Source organism: Antrostomus carolinensis, unplaced genomic scaffold, assembly GCF_000700745.2.
Source record: "Antrostomus carolinensis isolate BGI_N321 unplaced genomic scaffold, ASM70074v2 scaffold39375, whole genome shotgun sequence".
Classification (NCBI taxonomy): domain Eukaryota; kingdom Metazoa; phylum Chordata; class Aves; order Caprimulgiformes; family Caprimulgidae; genus Antrostomus; species Antrostomus carolinensis.
Window position 1 is genome coordinate 39,537 of NW_010319105.1, and position 17,632 is coordinate 57,168.

Consider the following 17,632-nt stretch of genomic DNA (forward strand, 5'->3'; position numbering starts at 1 on the left):
ACAAACCCGATGAGAAGTGATTTTACGCTGATATATCTCCCGTGGCTGAAGGACAGGAAAGAAGGGGGAAAGGATCATTAAGAAAGATGAATTATCAGTCTAAGTGGGTTTTCCCTATAGTAGGTAGTAGTTTAACGTCCAGATATTCCACAACAAAGTAAATTTAGGCTGAAAATTTAAATATTCACAAGAAACACTGCTTCTTTCACATATAACAAGGTCTCCCAAAACACTACAGGCTGTTAATTTACACTTAGGTGTTTAAATTAATCCATATTGATGTGGTAATACTGGGCAGTGCTACTGACATTCACAGCGTTAATGCCTATTTTTTTTTTTACATGTGCTTTGTGTCTGCTGCCTTTTGTAGAATAAAGGTTTCTAAATCAAATTTCTTCAGATGCATGGAAAAAAAAATAAATTGTCAGCCTTGAAAGCCAGGTCCCTGAGTCTTAGAGCAGACATGATGAGACGAGTGAATAAATGCAACTTTTCCTAGGACCTCCTGATCTGTACTACCCCTGCCTGGAGCCAAGACATAAGAACAGTCAATCGAATTTCCTAAATATATAATAAACCTCAAAACACAGCCTTTCTACCTATTCCCACACTAAAGCAAGGACTCTCTTGCTGTGACCTCTAAATGAATCCCAGGCGCAGTCTTTAACCTCCATCACTTGGACTGAATAAGAATTGTTCACTGATCTCCCGATGACCTAACTAATAGCAATTAGATGTTTTCCACCAGATCACCATGACAATGGACTCTCTATTACACCATTCCTTCCTGCAACTAGCCCTAGGGTGGTATTTGTACAGATCCACCCTCTCTTGCTGAGATCAGGTGCTTGAGGAGTGGCACAACAGGCCTGCACAAGCAAATATCACACAAAGCCAGCTTCTGCTGGAAACCTGGAAGAATCCCGGAGATCAGAACAATATTTCAGTTATGTTTGCAGAATCCACCCTCCTAGGAAAAAAAAAAAAAAGTTCATGCAGTATGCTACACTTCAGAAAATCCTACCCCAACAGCCAGCACAGCTTGAAGTCCCAACACACAGACCCTGAAAACATTTGTTTGACCAGCTGTCTACTACGTCTTGCCTGCCAGGAGAGGCACACAGCACCGAGCCCACGCCAAACAAGCGAGTAGGGGCACAACGGGGAGTTAATGGGATTCTTGTGGGGTAACAGGAGCTGGGCCGTGGGAGGGAATTTAATGGGGAAGGCAGGAAAAGCACCCCATTTTTGTAAGGGAAGGCTACCCACTCAACTGGAATCGGGCTCCCTTAGATAAATTTGCACCAATATGGCACAAATCAATTAAGAACCAGATCCAAGTCCCCTCCTCCACTCCAGTTCAGCCCCGGATGCTGCTGCAAATACAGTGTTTGCCATCCTACAGAAGCTGTTCACAAACTATCACGTGCATGGCACCAGTACGATTCTTTCTGTCGAGGCAGATTTTAGATGCCCTGCCATGCTCAGCTGTGCTGGATGTTTCCATTTTCATCCATATTGATACTAAAAGAGTTCTGAAAAAATTAAGTTTCATGTTTTATGTTCAAGTTCTCACAGATGCTACTGCTAAGGAGTAATAATGGACAGAGGCTGTAGGACCTCAGAGGAGGAAGCCTCAAGAAAGCCCAGATCTCTGCACTGCAGAATGGCCGTACCCTGCAAACCATGCCATGCACCCACATGGGGTTTTGTACCACGCTCTGAAAAGGAGATTCCAGTCAGGGGGTCTGGAAAAGAAAAAAAAAAAAAAGGAAAAAAGAGGTCTTTGATGGCTGTAGTCTGAATCCTCAGAGCTACAGGGATGTACCTCCTGAATGGCAGCACCCATGTAGAGCCTTCCTACACTCTAACGGATGCAAATTGTGTTTACATCTTTCAAGCAATTGTCCCTAATGCTTCCTGAGTTCTGAGTTCTGCCTTGTGGGTATCACCTGGATTTAGGGACATTTTTTTCCCCTCCCTACATCATCTTCTTTGGTATGTAAAAACGATGCCACCAGGAGTGCTTTCCAGCCTTTAGTTTTTGACAAGTCAAACCAACTTCACCACCCCCCAAACACACACACACACCTTCCTTCTTCTACCTGATCAAGTGGAACTTTGGAGTTACTGATTAAACATTTCAGCGTCTTTTCTGTTCGTTACTTGCTTCCTCCAGGTTGTTACCTCACCATCGCAGCCCGCCAGCAAGGGCAGCTTCTCAAATACATTCCTGTTTGGGGATTGTTTTATTTTTTTATTATTACTTTTTTTTTAAATACACACACACCACATGCTGCCTCCTCTGCACAGATTTTCTTGTCTGTGGTCACCCACAAAGCTAACCAGATCTTCAGGAAGCATAGAAACAAGGTGAAGATCCACTTTTCCATGACTCCTACAGGAAGCATGACGACAGTTAAAAAAACTTGAAGAAACATTTGGAACTGTTTATGCAGCCTTAAATTTTTTTTTTTTTTTAAAAAAGAGAGAGAAAGAAACAAAAACAACCCAAAACACAAAACTCAAACATATTTCCAGGATGTGACCAAGTCGTCACCTTGATTGCTCAGCGTAGGAGTACACGACGTGCTTCCGAACAGCGCTGCTTTGAACTGCCACTCTTCCACAAGGCCCTAAGTGCACAGAGGATGCTAAAAACAAACATGAAGAGCATCACTCTAAATTACAGCCTTATAAGATAAAATTCTATAAACAGAAGAAATGTAAACACCAATTAATCCCTAATGAATGAACTATTTCATACACACGCTCCTGACTCCTTGCAAACCAACAGGCTCTCAGGGTCTGCCGTGTACATCTCAAATGCTGCAGTGGATTGTTTCTTCCTTCTGAATCTCCCATGAAAGACACACTCCTCTTCTGCTGACAGGGCTTCAACCGCTCGTGTCTTCACAGCACTGCTCTGGCTTGAAGAGTCTACCATCAGGAAGTCAGCTGGAATCTGCTAACTCAATCCTTTTAGGTAATTTAACTACACGTGCCTCAAGAAAAGAACAGTCAAAAAGTTGAAACGTGGTGAAGTGCAGATCAATCCAAGAGTTTGGGGGGAGCAGAGGAGCTGCACAGCTCCTTTGTACAACCACGTTACATGAGACGGGGAAGCCAAGAGGAAGCGACGCCCGTTCGCTTGCAAGAACACTTCAGGATAAATAAGGAAATACCAAACTCCGACTGCAAAAGGCTGGAGATTCTTCTCTGGACTGATACATGGGAAATCCTTTCAATAGGAAACCACAGGAGTAGATTACTGTGATTACACTTCAAAAGCAAAGGCCCTGCCACAGAGAGATATAATTGAGAGAAAGTGTTGCTCCTTGATCACTGAAGTCCAGACCCCCTGCTTACATCTCCTTGCATTCATAGAAACTGCTTCTATTCTCCCTTCAATCTCAGTATCTCTGCTGTTTTATAACACTCTTAAGTACCAAAACTTGGCAAAATATCGTCCTATCACCACTCAAACTTTCAAAAGCAAAGTTTGGGACGGTGTGTAATGAAAGCGACCGTAAGCTGGTGCTCCAGAGAAACTGCTGAGCTTTCGAGAAAATTTAAGGTATTTCTAGACTAAGAGTTTGCAACAGCAAGTTCAAAGCGAGCTTAAAGTGACGAGTTCAAAAGTTCTCCAAATCAGAATGTGGAGGAAAAGGATGTCAGACCCCTAAAATGAAATGGCACCATGAAAACCAGCTATGCTTCAAAAACAAGGCTGGAGTTTTCCTGAAAAAAAAAAAATAAAAAAATAAAAATAAAATCAACCAACCTTCTAAGCAGACGAGAGGATTCCACAAACAACTGTTTTCAGATTTTGTCCAGCAGAAGAGAAATTTGGCCTCTTGAAAGAGCAGTTTGGTTAAACTGGAGGGGACTTGCTTAATGGTCCCAGCAGGAAAACGAGTAAAGGGAAGAGGCAAATCCCATTTCAGAAGCAAAAGCCAAACCCTCTGCAGCTGTACAGAAAAATGTAATTCTGACTTTGGCCATTACCTTATTACATGTTTGTATTTTATTATGCCAGAGGAAGAAAAGGAAGAAGAATCATTTACTGAACTCTCCAGTTTCAAATCAGCGTCATTCAGTTATTGGCAAACGTGGGTATTGGCCATGACTGGTTTCCTCAGCTGCCCAAAAAAAAAAAACCCAGAAAGGCCAAAAAAATAATAAAAAAGTCCTAAGCTCTCACCTTGGATCTGAAATCTTTTCCTGACCAGATTTGTTGTCCATTTTTTGTAATAAAAAATAATAAAAAGCATTACTGGCTGTTTAACCGAGAGAAGCCCTAATTGATTCCCACAGTAATTAACCTGCATTTTACCTCGGAGAGTGGTAGTTAAGGAAGTCGGCACTGCTATTTATAACTCATCTCAAATTGAGGGCAGACTGCCTAAAATCTAACACATCCCAGCTGTACTCCTGTTTGAACTGGGGCCAAGGGAATTTTTTAAAGCAATCTTGGCACTGAATGAATGACACCAACAGTATGAGCGCGCGTGTGGTTGTGTTGTGGTGACGTAGCAGTGGAGGTGGAAGGGGAAGGGGGGGCAGCACATCGTAATCCCTCTCCCAAACCCGCTCGCCGCCTCACAGGCTGGGCCCCGGCCACGGTGCAACGCCTCGGAGCCGCCCACCGAGAACCAAACACAGGAAACATCTTTTCCTGTGGAACGCCTTGAAGTGAGAAGCACATGGCTAATCTGCATAAAAGCAAAGCCACCACCACTCCTGCCAGGAAGGTTAGTGCTCGTAATCTCTGGCCATGGAGCTGGCTGCCTGCGAGGACTTGGATCCACGCCTGATAACCCAGAAAGAGCCGAGAACAGATGGGCAAGGACCCCGGCAGAAACGGCCCCGCGCACGTGACTGCCCACATGGCCCCGCCAGCACTAACTATTGTTTGGCTGCTGAGCGCCGGTACAAAGACAAACCCGACCGGGCCCTGAGAATTCAGGGAGAGGTGGCAGCTGCTCCTCTACCATCACCAGCCTGGCTGGAGGATGGGGACCACCAAACCTTGGAGGCGGCCAAGCTGAGAAGATGCTGACCAGCACTAACGCTGGTTAACAGCGTCCAGCAGGCTCAGAGAACAAACTGCTCACCTCCCCGAGGCCGAATCCGGATGGGATCTCACTGAAGTGAAGAAACTAGGTCTTGGTAGATGAGCAGGCTCTTTCCTTGCATCTCCAACCCCTCATTACCCAAAGGCAAGGGCAAGTAGTCTCTGCAGCCAGTGAAGTTACAAAGCAGATTGCCATGTTGGCTATAAAAATTATATTAGTGATGGACAACAGTGGGAAAGGGGAATCATTTTCCCTAAGAATTAGTCAGCTGGGATCATGGTCATATTGGATTTAATCACTGAAACCGGGCAAGAGAATAAAACCACCCATGCTCCCCCAACCCTTCTGTGCCACTTCTGTCAAAATCAACAAGCAGATAATCAGCGACAGCAGCATCAGCTGAACAGGCTGGTAACACCTACAGTGGCTCATGGAAGAGATCTGGGTTCCAGCAGCTTTCCCTGCCCGTTTTCCAGCTCCTTCCACCTCGCTGAGAAACACCAGCCATGCCAAAGCAGGCGGGGGAACCTCCACATGAGAGTCATTGCAAAGGGAGAACCACTCAGGAAAAATATTTTGCCTTGATCACAAGGCTACTGAAATGTTCTATCAACCGAGCATTCATGTTTCTAAAAAGCAACCCTAATCAAAGAGCAGAGACTGCAGTGACCTTTGCCACTTCCAGTACGTTCCACATCCTCTGGAGCTACAAACAGTTGAGGTTGCCATGGGATACCAACGGTGGGTCAGGTCTTGGAGGTCCCAACATCCAACACCATTAACATGCTGCATCCACACTGCCTTCAGGGATAAGAGCTTTGACCTCCCACCTCTAAGCCCTCCCCCTAAACTAAACCTCTGCCCTGTTTTCAAGTTCAAAGAGCACTAAGAGAGTTACGCTGCCTGCAGCATCAAGGCACCAGGGCCTTGATCAAGACAAACCCAATCTTCCGCATACTCACCAGTGGTAAGCTGTACTAGGTGTGATGGTGCTCACAAACATGTGAGACCCACGAGAGGGATTGCCCCAAGCTGGCATGATGCCTTGCAGAGCCACCAAAAACAGCCAGGCTGTGACAGTTGACACCAACTGAAGGACGGGGACAAGCAGAGTCACTCCCTTGCGACACTGTCCAACCATGGCAACGCCACCCAGGAAACAGAACTAACGGGGAGAACGGAACACGACGACATCCAACAGGCAAGACAAGATGCTTCAGCAAACCCTGCCTTCAGCTGGCTGTTCTCACGCTTCAACTTTGCACTTCAGACACTTTCACTCCTGTCCGTATCTCCTGAAATTCCACGTACGAGTGACCCCAACTCCTCCATAACCAGTCTAGAGAGTTACAAGCTGAGAAACGAGCACAAACTACCAGCCACGCTCATCCACAAGCAAACACGCTTCATCCTCCAGTGAGGAACACTTTCACATCATCTATTTAAGGTGCAACTGGCTGCTCTAAGGTCAATATCCCAGCCTGAACTCGCTGCCTTTTATAGCTTTCCGAAGGGCCAGCGCGCTGGGTCATGCTTCACTGCCTCTCTTCCTATGGTGGTCTGCTGTTAAAAAGAGATGGAACAGGCTGAGGGGGAGTTAAAGTTAAGATAAAAAGAAAAACCCTCCTGTAGTAGACAAAAACACCCCAAAAGACAAAACACCCAGAAAAACCCCACAGTAAACACCACACCAATATGTCCCAAGAATCTCAGCGGGACAGTTTCAATGACAAGCGTGTCTGACTGAGAACGTCATCACAGAAATGTGCACTTCCTTTTTTTTTTTTTTCTTCTCTTTTCCCCTCCCTTTTTTAAACTTAAGAAATCCACCAACTTCCTTCAGTCCCTCTCAGCATAAGCAGGACAACATGCCAAGCCTGCACCAGCACTGCTCAACACCCATCACTTATTTTCCTTGCCTACCCTCCGGGGCAGTGTCCATCACTTTGGGAAACAAGCACCCCAGTCATGAAGCAGGCTGGGATCTTCTGCCACACACTCATAAACTTGGGGTACCAAAACCTGACTTTTAGAATATAGTACAGAATTGGATGCAGGGTTACAAACACCCACTCTTTGGAAATTTGCAGGATTTTTATTTCTTTTTATCTATTTTTATTTAAGCTACAAAAAAATAAAACTTCCCACCTCACCCCCACAAATCCTAGAATCTAATTTAGATTTTACCACATAACCAAGAGGCATTGATGCATCATTATCACCTCATTATCAACAGCCAATGCAGATTCAATTATTGGTTGCCAAAGTGTTCAGATAACTGACCTCTGCTCAATAGTTTCAGTTCTGCAACTAGAGGGAGCCTGGTTTTTCTTCTGACTTTTTCCAGTAGGTCAGAGTTTGACCAGAGACACTTTCTATTCCTCTAATCTTCTGCTAACACACAGACCTCAGAATAAGCTCATGCTACATGGAAAAGGAAAATGGGACATTTTCTAAATTACTTTGGTCACCTGCCTCTAACCAAGAGTTATTTGAAGCTCCTGTAAACTTAAAATCAGCCCTGTTAAATGTTGGTCCTTGATTCTACATTTATTACACCAGTTCCTTTAGGGAGATTTTCTGTAAATCCAGAATACTAAGTTTTACCAGTGGAAAAAAAATGAATAAGTTTTCTCCAAGCAGCCATACTGTGAACTGTATCTTCCTGGTTAAACACAATTCAGTAATTACCCTATTAACATTTCTCAGCAAGAGGCCAGTCCACACATCTCAGAGGACTTTCCTAAGCACCACTCTTACTAATACTCTTCAAATTGATTAAAACTGACCAGAGTTTTGCTTACAGGATGTATCATTATGGAACGTTTTATTCCTGAAAGAAGCCAATCAGAAGAAAGTGAGCAGGCAGTGAAGTGAAATGAGAGCCCCACCTCAAACCCTCCCTGCAAATAACCCAACAGGGGTACAACATTTGTACCCAAAAACAAGTGGGGTTTGAGGTTCTTTTCTTTTTTTAAAGAGGGAGGCAGGAAGGTGCCCAACCTGCCTGTGTTTTAACCAAAGTACATTTGCTGATCTCATCTTTCCTTCCCAGCCTGACTTTAAGCTCTCCTTAACAAATACAACAAATCCAGCTTATCGAGGCTCTGGATTTCAGTTCCTTTCTTCAGTCAGTTGTTCGCCACACGGTCACACTGCTTATCATACCATATTGTTTAAGTATCTCTCTCAAGACCCTTGATGTAATATTTCAACCACTGTCATATCTGAAGACAAAACACAACTGGGTTTCTGCAGTCTTCAGGATCTCCTCGAAGGCAGGTGCACACTCACATTAACAGGACATTCTTCTGGACTTGTGAAAAGCTGTAGTATGAAAGGATCTGAAGTCAGATTTATGCTGTAAACACTGAGGTGGGCTGAGAGAGGGAAACTCCACTTTGTGTTTATGCAAAGTTAACCCCAGGCCGAACCTTGCCCACAGCTGGGTTCACACAGTACCCTCGTCCTCATGAGATGCACAAGCAACACGAGGCAGGTGGACACCTCTTCTGTCTTCAGGCTCAGCACACGTCCTTGTGGAAACAGCACAAGTGATCTTTAAGATGACCTTTAAGGTCCCTTCCAACCCAAACCATTCTATGATTCAATGATCCCCTACTACCCGAAAAATCAGGCAACAACCAGAGGATCCATTTCCCTCTCCCTCCATCTCTCTCTTGCCAGCACAACAGCACCGATGATGTGACTATACATCCACGTTGTTTCGAAATACCATAAAACAATGTCTTTGCAGGGGCTCTGAGGGACCGGGAAGAGAACAGCCCAAGCCCAGGCTGAGCGTGCCCATGGCACAGCTCACCCTCGCCCTGCGGTGGCACGGCTCACCCTCGCCCTGCGGTGGCACGGCTCACCCTCGCCCTGCGGTGGCACGGCTCACCCTCGCCCTGCAGCAGGCTGGACGACACACACTGTCCCTGTCTGACAACCCAGCCCAGCCCGGATGACTTGGCTGGGAAATCAGTTCCTTATCAAACAGACACCGATGTGGAAGCAGGAGGTGACAGCTACCTACATGGTTATTTTAACATGGCAGGAGGTTCTGACAAACACTATTTACTGAATTAAATACGGTAAAAATTACCAAAGGATTATGATTCTTTTGCAACAGCTGGAGACTAGTGAAATTTTCAGACATTTCACAGGTAGTTGGAGTCAGATTTGTTATTTAGAAGGGAAGTGTGATCTCTACCACCCCCAATAATTTCAACTTGTATTTAAGCATGAAAATACAATTTCTTTCTATCCAAATAATTAGATAACTAGTTATCCCCTCGCTCTCCAACTCACTTTAGAAGCACACTATTCAACCAACTCGCCCCAGGATTTCCAAAAGTGCCACTCTTGACTCCTCACAAAATCTAAGCAACACCAAGATGTAAAGAAAACTCCATGGGAGATGATCCCAAGGAACATGTGATAGTTGTAATGAGGTGGTGTTCCTTTTAAGATGGAAAGAAGCTTCCTTCCTGAATATTAAATCAGGCTTTAAGTTTAGCCAACCTCCTACGTCTGCTCTAATGAACTGGAGGCAAGTCAACAAAAAGACGGTTAAGTGTCTCATTACAGCGTTTTCGTTCCAGGCCTACTTACACACTAGAAGGAGCAAGCAAGCTCATGTTGTACCACAGAAATGGGACCGGGCCAAGAGCAAGCTGTAAAAAAAAAAAAGCAAGAGGAGGAAGGGCCAGGATGGAAGAGCAAAATTATACTAAGTGTCACCACTACTTAAGTGATCCAATTTCGATCAGTGAGAGAGCAGCTGTTCCAGATCGCTAGCAAGATGCAAAATATTTGCACTAAGCACCATTGAAAACCTGAAAGGGCTCCAGAAGCCCCGCAAATACATTCAGACAACTGTGACCCGTGGCAAACTCCAGTCATCCAGCTAATGCTCCGTAACCCCTGTTTCCTTTCAAACAAGCAATACTGATCTCAGGGACAGATGTCTTTCACTACTGAACACGGTGGATGTTTTCCAAAACTTTAGGCCTGATGCAAGAGGCTCACTAGAGTTTACTTTCCAGAACAAAGTTAGTTTTATCAAGTCATTAAAAGCTCTTTCTGCTTTTAATGGGACTGAAATCCCAGAAATCTGATGAGTCCCAGTAAACACGCAAGAGTTAATAAGGCACTTCCAGCAGAGCCTCCTAGCTTTCTACAAACAACCTCTTGCTAGCTCTTCATCTGTAAAATGCAGCATTGCAGGTTTCTACCCACCTGTGTCTGTCTGAAAGCTCAATCTGGATTTGAATATCTCATCACTTTGCAAATTTGTCTCCTTTTACAGCAGAATAAATAGCGGCTGAACAGACTCAACTGGACAGGCAAATCCCCATGACCTTTTACCACGCCAGGTTGGTAAGAGCATATCCAAGAGGCATCTCAGGATCAGGTCAGGGCTTTAAAACACGACAAGTCTCCAGCGATCCCAACTCTCTTACCACACACAAGGCTAAGATGGAGGAGGCCACAGCCACGCTCATCGTAAGAGAGAGGTACAGCTGTCAGAGGATACCTCATCTCAGCGTGCAGAGCTCCATCTTGTCCAGAGCAGCTGCCTGCTTTAATAAGAGCTGCATGTCGAGGCCTGTAGTCTCTACAAGCCACATTTCAGCATTACACAGGCTCTCCCTTGCCTCTGCAGAATAAATGAATTTATTTAAAAGCTTCGTATATTGCGACATAAAGGAAGAAGAAAATAATCCAAGAAATCTTTGAGTTTTGGAATTAAATCTGAGGAAGAGACAGGCAATCTACTGTTTAAGTCAGCACAAAACTCTTGTGTTCCATCTCCCAGACCTTGAATCCAACTCACAGGTCGGTGGTGGACATCACCTCTGCTCTGTGATGGGGTGAGGCGGATCAGGCCGCTCTAACTGCCCAAACACACAGCCCTGCCCCAGCCAGGAGCACTGGGGTAATGATCTGCTAATTACTTCAAGAATATCTCAAATATACCTCAGCTACAGGGTAGCAGCTGACTTCCACAGCACATTTTGTACTGCACTAGTGTCAGCCTTAACGTCACCTCCTCAGGAAGTAACTTAGTCCACCCTAAACCCTCTCCATCCCTCCTGATCCCCAACACAGTATTTTGCAGGAGGGGTTCAATATGCTACACGGTAACAAAGCTTTGTTTTGCTAATAGGAAGAAGGAAAGTTATTTCCCTTCTCATTACTGCAGCTGACAAATTGAGATGCTATTTTTGTAGATTTTATTGAGCCTTCTCTTATTTTAGCCTTAAAATTCAGCCGTCAAGACTCCACTTTGGTTCCACGGAACCAAAAATATTTAAAATTGCAGTAATGACAAGTTACCATCTGCATTTACCAAGGACACACTTGGTAACTTTATAGCAAACAACAACCAATCTCCAGTATTTATACCCAAATGATCTATTTGCATCCAGAAAGCAGAGCTGCTGTCATGCCTGCATTGGTAAGAGAGGAGGAGGTTGGGGGAGATGAAAAGACTACGTAGGCAAGAAACTGGGAGCTGCAGCCAAGCCAGCTCCCAGACAGCATTGAAGACAGACTACCAGAGCCTTCATCAAGCCAACGCTGTCGTGATTCAGGTTCATCACACTTGGCAAGCCCAACACAAATCCCAGCCTCGCAGTGCACAAGGTCATTATTATTTAAAAATAATAATTAAAAAAAATAATAATAAATCCACCAGCCCTTGGTTATAGTGATTTTTGAGGCCTGGGTCCACAATCTCATGTTTGCTTCTGTCCTTGGGCTTTTATTCAATCTACACCCAGAAAAATCCAGCTTTCTTTTAAAGCAAAATGAACAACGTGGGGAGCTGCTTAGCAAGTTGAAAGGAGTGTGTGCTGGCAGCTGGTGAGAAGATACAGAAATCCCTAACTGTGCCAATGCCATGGGGGGAGGAGGAACAGCCAACGCTGCAAAGTCTTCACTGGTTTCAAGAACAGGTATAACAAGAAACTGTAAGACAACTCATATGAGAAAAGGAAGATGAGACATGACTGTACCTTGACAGCAGTGACAACTCTGAACAGTTTATTGCCATTTACAGAGTGATCAGATTTAAAGCTAACCTTAATACATGTTCACCATTCAGTACAAGTATCACTGTTGCCTTGACACAGCGCACTTTCAACACGCTCTGCATTCATCATTAAAGCCAGTAAATCTACACTCTGAAGCTCAGCAGCAAATTATACCCCAATCTATCTCCTGATACAATACGCCTAATGAGTTATTCGTCTGAGCGTGCAGGCAACAGATTTAGCACCTTGCTCCAGAGAAGGAAGGCAAGGGTTAAGGGCCAAAACACAGCTGAAAGCTGAGGAGCACTCAACTGCTCTGGGATATTTCATAGAACACTAATCACTTCATCTGATTTTAATTCCTGACACCAAATCAGCATATAGCTTTTCAAAGGAAATCTTGTCCTAGATTGCAAGGTAATCAATCACAATTAACGTGGAAACAAGCTTTTGCAATGGGGTATTGCCTTGTGAACTGAGCAGGAAGGCCAGAGAAGGCGCTTTAGAAATATCTTTAAAGTACAGGCAGGTAGGATAATTTGGGATAGGTCTATTGGTCTCTTCTGCACATCCAAGAATAGATAACAGACAGCCAGGCACTTTGCTTCTCCTCCAAAGCCATGAGCTGAACAGAAGTGTTTTTTATGCCATTTCTATTATGAACCCTCATCCAGATTAACACCCTCATCACCTGAAAGTCCCTTCCCCACTAGCGTGCCCTATTCCAGGGGAGCCACGTTCTGCCCACAGTCAGCTAGAAACAACATTTCCAAGGAGATAATTTTTTCATAAAACCAAAGAAAACTGTTCCAGGTGTAACCCCATGTCCAGAGAGAAAGTATGGTCTAGTAGTTACAGCATTAACCTTGATTTTGAGAGCACCTACTCTGAAGATTTCCCATGCACCCAGTTGCAAGGTGTGGAGGCAAAGAAAAGCTTTTCAGACATGGAGAACTGCCTATACCAGCCTCGCTGCTACCTCACAATCAACTGAAACACTAGGAGATACTTTGATACTTAAATGCCTCCTATCACAATACTGTCCAATTATCCACACACAATTAAAAAAAAATAATAATAAAGTTAAGAAATGTTAAATGCAGCAGCTGCTCTGAATCCTTTCCAGGGATTCCAAAGCACTACAATTAGCACAAGCCTTCCATGCAACAGCGAGCAAATGAGTTTGGGGTTTAAATAAAAATTTTTATTAAAAAAAAAAAATATATATATATATACTGAACTGCCCACCCAGTCAGCTACCCCAGCCCGAAGGGCAGGACTCCAGAACTCCTTAGACCATGGACACAACACGTGCAGCCACAGCACAACAAAAAGGCAGTTTCTGGGAACACATGATCACACTCAGCAAACTGGCCTTGAAGGGAAGCCTTCTCCTTGATTAGCAATGCCAGCTCCAAACTCAGAGATATTTAATTTAAAGGAAAAAGAACCCCAAAATGCAAGTTTTAACTAATTCCAGCACTTCCACAGTTTCAATCTATCTTCTGCACAGAGGTAAGAACTTTTCTCCAAACCATTTCACAAGGAGTACGTCTGAGGAAAGACCACCTCTAGCCTGGAACTGGTTTAATTATTTACATACAGTTAATGAATACCAGACTTTCCTCCTAAACTTGTACAGGGTGCATAGTCCTACAGTCATTTGGACTTTAAATCCATCATCAGACTGTTACGAAGTACAAAACTCCAAACAAGCCTACAGGAAGGATCCCATACAGAGAAGTACAGAGTGAGCTTGGTCAGCTCCAGGACCCCGGAAGAAGTTCAGGTGGCAAAGCAGGACAGTCCAATCCCTTCAGTGCCATCCTCAGCAAGCACAGGCATCTGCAAGTCAAGGGAGACATTTTGCAATTTAACTAGCAAGTTTACCTCAAGGAAATAGGGGACAGGCAGAAACCCACACATTTAGAAGCAGGTTACCATACACTTCTGCCTCTGTTCTCCATCCCTAGAGAGATTAGGACAGCAAGAGATACTCAATTAAGATGATTTGAGTTGGAATATTTTTTCCTAATGGCCAATATTAAGAGTAGCAAAGCACTGAAACAGACTGAGGCGGCTCTATCACATTCGTTGCTGTCTGCCCTGTTCTCAGATACAGCTGATCCTGCCCTGAAGCACGACAGCAGGCTAGATGACCTTTCAAATTCAGATCCAGACCCCTGTTCAACAAGAAAAATATAGTCACCTACAAAGACAACGTAGACAACGAACCACCAGCAAGATTTTGCAGGCAGCACAGACTACACTGCACATTCTCCTCACCGAAAAGATCAAATTCAGTGCTGCAAACCCAAAACAGAATGGTTATTTTCAGAGCAGGTACCCTCCCCTCTTCTGTGCCTCGTGCTTCTCAGAGCACATTCACAGAGCTGAAACTACTGCTCCAGACATCCATAGTGTTAACAAAGTACAAACCCACTGTCAACAACTGGAGATGGCTGTGTTATGCAGCGGTCTGAGCGTATCCCAAATCCCAGCCCTGGCCGGGCAGAGCAGGTCTCCCACCACGGTGGTGTAGCTGGAGGTGCAGCTGCAGCTGCGGCTGTGGCCTGAGCGCAGGTTTTCAAACATTCCTGTTCAGTTATTCACAGGCAGGGTGCCAGAACGGTACTGACATCAGAAGGGAAATGGTAATTTTCAGGGTTTCTCTTAGTCGAACCTGAATGAAATTTCACAAGTGAGTGGAGGGGCAGGGGGGGGAAAGTACTTGTTTAACCCAGTAATTCTCCCCGGGGGGGAAATTCCAGAGTCCTCCAAACTTTCAAGAATTTCTCTTTGAGAAAAGTCACAGAATCTCTCAGGAGGGAAAGTCACGGCTACCGTGGGCTACGGTCTGACATCAGTGACCACTGAAACGCCCTCTCCTCCCAGCCACATCCAGGATGTCACCATCACATCCCACCAAAAAGGTGGAAGTGTTCTTCAGTCCCCTTTGGTTCACCACACACACAAAACACAGGACAAGCCCCCAGCAGCAGCGAGCAGCAGGGGTCTGCTCCCCTACAAAGTCTTCTGACTTCTTTGTAGACTTCAAGACTCCCCTACAGAGGGGATACCGGCCACTTCAGGGTCCCCACAGCTTCTCCACAAACTCCTCCCTGTGTCTAATTTGCAACTTCTTGTGACAGTTTGGGCATAATATTAGTTATCCAGGAGAAAGAAGAAGCTACTCAAGTTTGAAAACAGGGGGGGAAAAGAAAATAAAAAGTTAGTAGCGATTGAATTAGCCATTGAATTTGTCCTTGCAAGAGTTTCAATTACTGTAACTAACTTAAGGAAATAACGACACGCCAGTTATCGCATGAAATGCCAATAACTGGAATGAAGCAGTAGCTTTTTCACAGGTGTTTACACAAACTGATTTTGCACAGGAACTTCATAGGAATTAACACACACAATCTTTATCTCCACTCTCACCCTCCCATAATGAAACTTCTTTAACCTGTTTACAGAATGAACCGATCCCCTTCTTTATTCGCTCCTACCCACTTCCATCCCTTTTTTCTCCCCCCAGAAAAAGAAAATGATTAGAAATTAGATTCTAGCTACAGGTATCCTTTTACTCTGAACATATAAAGCAAAAAAATAATTTGCTAAGAAATTCTGAAGTAGCTTTTATTAAGTTTACCTATCATTATGGAGCATCCTTTACATTTCACTACAGAAAGCTCATGCCCGCAGTGTGTAAATACTTACTAAGCTGTCACTTGAACTCAGAAACACTCCAGAAAGAACACAGTGGCAAACCTGGAAATACTCTTCTCAGCGTAGTCCAAAAAACCTCAAAAATGCTCAAGTTCCACAAACTGCTGAGTTATAACACTGGGAGTGCAGGTGCACAGAATAAGACTAAGAAATGGGAACCCCTCCCTCATCCATATGTTAATACATATTATCATCTGATTAAGACACTACGGGAACTGGTAAAATATGTACATGAGCTCAGTCCTGAGAGAAGCAGCTCCTCCTGTTCCAGCCCTGCTTCTTTCGTTCTACGAGCCTCCGAGGGCAGGCTTGGGTGCTGCTTCTTTAAGCACAAAACTCCATTAAAAGGGTCTTAACAATATATTCAGCTAAAACCATATACTAGGGACTAAAGATGGTCTCAGGCTTACAGCACAGGATGAGACTCAGAAGACCTATATTCCACTCTCCACCCTGTCCCAGCCTTAGTGCCTCACCTTGGCAAGTTCCCACATCAGCGTCTCAGCTGCTTCCGCTGAAAAACAGTCACTGTAAGAATTTAAAACCTTGTGTTCCTCCTCTATGTACCAGGGTGAAACAGAAGACTGCCCAAAAGCTAGTTTCTACAGAATTTCAGTCTTAAGAATGGTAAGCATACACCCAATACAGCAGAGATGACATTAAATTTATGACTGGAATTTCACTGGAATCAATTTATAAACACAGCATGGTCTTCCCAAGCCCACAAAAAGTACACGCGGTCTCTCTTCAGGCGACCAACTTCTCTGCTTTTCCAGCCACTCAAATGAAAAACAAAAAGGCATCAACTCGACTCATGTCATCCAGGAACAGGCAGACAGCAGGACCCAGACAGAACACACAGCACTTTTGGTCCAGCGTGCCAAAGAAAACTGCCTTTTTCCTCCAATCCCACCTGTCATTCACTTCTAGCAGGAGATTTATGGCTTTGGCTAACAGACACCAGTGCAGTTTTACCACTGCTCACACATAACCTCCAGACAAATTAAAGATTGAACTTTTTGAAATCAGCACATGACAGAAAAACTTTTGCAGGACTTCGCTTCAAAAATATTTTTTCCCAGGGAAAAATGTTTCCTTTTATTTTTTCCACCCAGAACAAAAGGGGAGATATATTATTTTGCATCCTTGCTGATGGTTTAAGGACACTTCCAGAAGAAAAAGCAAGTAGCTGTAACAGCAATGCTAAATACTGACAAGCTTCTCTTTTTCATTCCCCACCTCATCCCCACAATTACACTTCCCTGCCTTCAGTTTCTGCTTTGCTACTGCTGCTGCTTGAGAGTTTCAAACATTCTTGGCAGGAATTGGGCAATGGCATGCTGATGAGCTTTTCCCCTGAGCAATCCATCACACAGGAGCTGCAATTCAAAAAAAGAAATCAAACTGACTAGACAAAGAATTTCAAGTACACAGAGTAAAAACTGGAAAGGGCATCTTTCTCCTCTAATATTTTAATTACAGAGATCATAGATTCAGATTCATAGGGTAAAAACTGGATTTCCAAGTTGGTGGTGTTCCTTTGAAAAAGAGTAGGAAGAAAAATGGTGGAAAAGTCGCGTATGAGGTAACAGATAAAACAAACAGCTGCACCATTTAGCCTAATTTTAGACTTTAGTTTCTCTCTGAAGGAAAGTGCTGTTTTTTTTATAATATGATCTTCATGTAAGGCCCTCAGTAGAGTCTCATGTAATACTTCTGTAAAGTAACAGTCATTGACCAGTGTTCTCAAATAAGACCACAGAAAAAACAAAGCATTATGAACAT